Genomic DNA, 5,374 nt, shown 5'->3' with positions numbered 1-5,374 from the left:
AATAATGATATTACAAAAACTTGCTTACTTTCAGTTAGTATTTTGTTGGTTATCTCTTTTTCTTTGATATTTCTTCAGATCGATTTTCATTAAAAACTTTTGTATCAACGTAGACGTATGCTTTGAATTGTTTTCTTTCTTATAACAGGCAAATTTTCCTTAGCCCATGGCAATATGACATTTTTTAGGATGTCGACGTATTTCTCCTTGTTTAAAATTCCATCAATCTTAGCAACAATGCAACATCCGCGGAAGTACAGCAAGAAAAGCAACAACGCACAAACAAAGTTAAAAATGCGGCAAATTTCTTTACGCGCTGCAACGGGAAAGAAAATGGGACACGCAGCTGTTACAACATGCATATCAGCGCTTGCTTGCCTCTAATGCTTTCTGTACATCCGTTTGCTTACGCGTCGCGATCATTGTATTCCATATGTATGTATCAGAGAACTGCAACGAGTAATAAATTTTTGTTTATACTTAAGTACTGATCCGTTACTCTGTCTGATTCTGCCAGTTCAGTTCATGTACACGAAGCGAACTGTTTTATTCAAATCAGCGATAGAGAACAACTTTGTATCACTAGCGATCGGCTTATACCTGATCTGTTTATGAACGTTCGTATCAGCAGAAAATACCCAAAGTGATGCAATCTCATGCACGATCGTGATTGCCGAAGAACAGATTGTTCGTGTTGCATCAGGTCAGTTGACGCTGGCAGATACACGAATTGATTAACAATGTTGTCTATGCTGAACTGAATTGATTGGATTTTGTTTTTGGCACGACTGATTGTTCTGATTTTATCATACTCGTTGCAGCTCTCTGGTAAGTATGTAGGTATGTCAGTGCCAGCGTAATGTCTGTCCTGCCACAGTAACACAAATCCACATTTTAATGCTTTATTTTGGGTAGTGAAAAATTTTTTGGGGTTCCATATGTCCACGTGTGTGTATGTTTTGATACTGTTTTCCCTTTAATGCTTGAAATTTTTATATAAATTTTGGGAAATGAACAACAAAAATAAGGGAAAATAAATTTGCCCACTTTGACTTTAATGTCATTGAAAAGGCATTTTTTATTTTGTATGTTTTTGTAAAAAACCTACAGCTGGCTTGTTGAATTTTTTTAAAGGGAAAACCCAAAAATAAGATTTTTTACTAGATTTTCCCTTTTAAATTTCACCAAAAAGAATTTTTGTTTTAGTTTTAAGTTTAAAAAGTTCCCAAATATCATACTCATCCTTGGACAACTATTTCGGCCCTTTATAATAGGGGTCAAGCTAATGTCAAGGGTCCTAAAAACGAAAAATCTCAGATTTTGAAAATTTTGGTTTTTATTAGGAAGGGGAGCACGAACCCCCGTTGTATAAATATTTCTTAAAATTTTTTTTTTTTGTTAAAGTTATTAAAGATTAAAATTTTTGTGAAGTCAAAGAAAAAAAGTTGTTAATTATAAATATTTTTCGGGTCCATTGTTTATATAATAAAATTTTTTAAAAATTTTTTGTTAAACAATTAAATTTTAAGGGTTTTTCACGCTAAAAAAATTAAAAGTTTTAACACAACGCGGAAAATATTCATATTTAATAACTGAAAAAACCCTCGTTGCGCAGGGGTTGAAACTCCCCGACATCGGGCCCCCAAAAAAGATAAAAAAATTTAAATCTTTTTAATGTATAATAACAAAAATTTTTTTTCAAATTAAAATATTTGTTGATTGTGTTGTTATTTTTATAATTTAAGAACAGCATTCCCCTCTGAATGATTTTAAACAGGTGGGGATTTTGTTATAAGAATAAATAAGAAAAAACCCTTAACTTTGATGCACCCAATTTAAAGTGCATAAAAGGCAAAATTTGTTCTGGTTTTTGTTTGTTTTTTTTGACCGCTAAGCAAGGGTCCGATTTAAAATGCGATAGCCATCTACAGGATTTTTCGGGGAGTTCAATGATGTCAGGTTTTTTTGTCAAAGGGATATATTACAGATTTTTTGGGGCTTTTTTCACTTGGGGTCCGACCCTATACGAGTACTGTAGATAGTGAGGAGTCTACGAAGCACCCCTTTTTTCTGGCATCGATGAATTCTAGATAAGATCTGAGCGGAATCACGGGGAAAAGCGGCTGATTTTCCCTGGTGGTATTTGAAAAGGGAAAAAGAGATAAAGGTTTTAATTCACTACTGAATTTGACCCTGAAGGGTCAGCTCCAGTCAGCTACAGTGGATGCAACGCATGATCTTTTTGATCCAGAGCAAAAAGTAAGATGTCTTACATTTTTCTAGAAAGACGCCCTTTAAAGATGCAGAAGTTTTAACTGGACACGGCCGATCTTTGTTCATGCATTAAGATTGAATACTTTACTGAATGCCAGTTGCATGGGGCTGCTTGGAGTAAAATGATATAGTCATCTCAAGATTTCCTTCTCATCCTTCCAGTTTTTTTTCGTCTACGCTAAAAATAACCTCAAGTCTTATCGAAATGGATATAAGAAAAATAAGCGATTTGTTCTTGGTTCAAGGCGCTTTTTTGAAAACTAAAATTCAACTACAGTAGTTTTCATCTTTTCAAAAGACCTGTATACAGCAGCCCAATTTTTTTTCCCAACCTATCATCGACGGGAAAGTTTTCTTCGGTCTGGAGCTCCAAAGCTGTATTCAAACTTTGAATTGAATTAATCCTGTCTTCATTTATACAACTGTCTCACCACCATCGTCCAATATAAATTCCTTTTTAAAATTTCAAGCCTTTTTTGGTAACCTTTTTTGGTAACCTTAAAATCTTAAATGAGCGCAAAAAAGAATTACCACGTTTCCTTATATTCCTTATTTTGTACTCTCTGGTACCTCTTCAACCCCTTTTTTTTTCCCTTTTAAAATTTCCCTTTTTTTAAAAATTAATGTTAACAACTGTGACGAGACAAACGCTGAAGAGAACGCACAAAAAAATACTCAACTTTTACCCCAATTTGGGATGTCATGTCCCCAAAAATTTTCCGATTGTGCCTAAAAATGTTGGTTGCTAGGAAAGATATTTTATTGAAAACAACCAGAGCTGGAATCCAGAGTCATCGTCAGATAGTCATCCTTATAAAAGGGTTTTAAAATATGGCCAAAGTAAAAGAACTGACTTTCGATGGCACAAACTTGTTAGTCATTTACAAAAGAATTTTGTAAACCGTGATCACGACTGTAGACTGTATAATTTGTAAAGATCGCGCAAGGCACATAAGTCAAATGAATTATAAACTAGATACGAAAGCATGAAGAAAAGTCCATACAGTAGCAACTTCCTATATGCTAACAATAAAAAACGTCATCAATGCCAAAAAAGTATATTTTAGTTTTAAAAACGACTTTGTAAAAAACCAGAAACCCCAAATTTATATCTCAAGATATAGGTAATAACGACTATAAAATTATTGGAGTGGATAACTGGTTGAAAACTAGCGATTTGTAATTTCAACTTTCGTGACAGTAATAAATCAATGGTGAACTATTATAGTTCATAAACTGATCATCACGAACTCAACAGAGCAAAGAAAAAAACATCAATCTGTCTTATTTTAGCCTCATCTGAGCTCATTGTATTCCAGTTGATTTTGAACCAGTTTATGAACCGTTGCTAAAGGTTGCCTAGGCTTTTTGATTTCGGCTCGGTAATATTTTGTGACGCTCGGTTGTCGACGTTTTCGGTGTCGATTATCTAAATAGAAGTTTTGATATGAAAAAGATGCCTACGTGCTGCTTTATTAAATTCTAAAGTATTAAGTCCTGCAATATCAAGCCAAGTTCTTAAGACAGTCAGGCCTGACTTGAGAAACGTTTTCTGCGCTTTAACAACTACAATAACAGTAGAAACAAGGAAAATATAAATGATTGCTTAAAAAGAGCGCTATATTTTACCAAATTTAAGCCTCAGCAATATGTCAGCTGAATGAAGTGTGGTTTCAAGTTTGGCCATCTGTCGTTTAATTAGTAAGCTCATGTTATCTTATGAGTAAATATGAACTTGAAAACTGATTTAAAGATTAATTTTTATAAAATTTAACTGAAATTTCCTTATAAGCCTAAATTTCTCAAGTGAAGGAAATCCTTTGAGTTCCAGAAGCGAGAGGTTATACTAATTTACCTCTTTATTGCTTTTACAAACAAAAAAGTAAAAGTCTGTGTTATAGTTATTGTTGTTCTTGTTGCTTTTATGTACTACTACCAGCTAACTACTATGATGGTTGTTGTTTTTATACTCTCGCAACAATGTTGCTAACGAGAGTATTATAGTTTTGTTCACATAACGGTTGTTTAAGTCCTAAAACTAAAGAGTCAGATATAGGGTTATATATACCAAAGTGATCAGGGTGACGAATAGAGTTGAAATCCGGATGTCTGTCTGTCCGTCCGTCTGTCCCTCCGTCCGTGCAAGCTGTAACATGAGTAAAAATTGAGATATCATGATGAAACTTGGTACACGTATTCCTTGGCTCCATAAGAAGGTTAAGTTCGAAGATGGGCAAAATCCGGCCAACTGCCACGCCCACAAAATGGCGAAAACCGAAAACCTATAAAGTGTCATAATTAAGCCATAAATAAAGATATTAAAGTATTTTTGGAAGTAATTTTTTTTGGAAAAGTGGGCGTGGCCCCGCCCCCTACTAAGGTTTTTGTACGTGTCTCGAAAACTACTATAGCTATGCCAACCAAACTCTACAGAGTCGTTTTCTTCAGGCATTTCCATATACAATTCAAAAATGGAAGAAATCGGATAATAACCACGCCCACCTCCCATACAAAGGTTATGTTCAAAATCACTAAAAGTGCGTTAACCGACTAACAAAAAACGTCAGAAACACTAAATTTTACGGAAGAAATGGCAGAAGGAAGCTGCATCCAGGCTTTTTTTTAATTGAAAATGGGCGTGGCGCCGCCCACTTATGGACCAAGAACCATATCTCAGGAGCTACTAGACCGATTTCAATGAAATTCGGTATATAATATTTTCTTAACACCCTGATGACATGTACGAAATATGGGTGGAATCGGTTCGCAACCACGCCTTCTTCCAATATAAAACTATTTTGAATTCCATCTGGTGCCTTCTCTGTATAATACCAGTATAAACATTAGGAACCAATGGTGATAGCGGAATAAAACTTTACAAAAATACGGTATTTGAAAAATATGTAAATGACGTATTATGAAATCTCGATTATCCCTTTACCATGCGAGAGTATAAAATGTTCGGTGACACCCGAACTTAGCCCTTCCTTACTTGTTTTAGACAGTTTATTACAACAGAATATCCCGAGTTATAGTCCCATGTATTTTATTTAAACAGTATAGACTGTTACAGCTCTCAAGACTTTTGAATAACGGGAAA

The sequence above is a fragment of the Bactrocera neohumeralis genome, chromosome 4 (genome assembly GCF_024586455.1).
Source record: "Bactrocera neohumeralis isolate Rockhampton chromosome 4, APGP_CSIRO_Bneo_wtdbg2-racon-allhic-juicebox.fasta_v2, whole genome shotgun sequence".
NCBI classification, from domain to species: Eukaryota; Metazoa; Arthropoda; class Insecta; order Diptera; family Tephritidae; genus Bactrocera; species Bactrocera neohumeralis.
The sequence above is the reverse complement of the archived record's forward strand: the minus strand, read 5'-3'. Positions refer to the sequence as shown.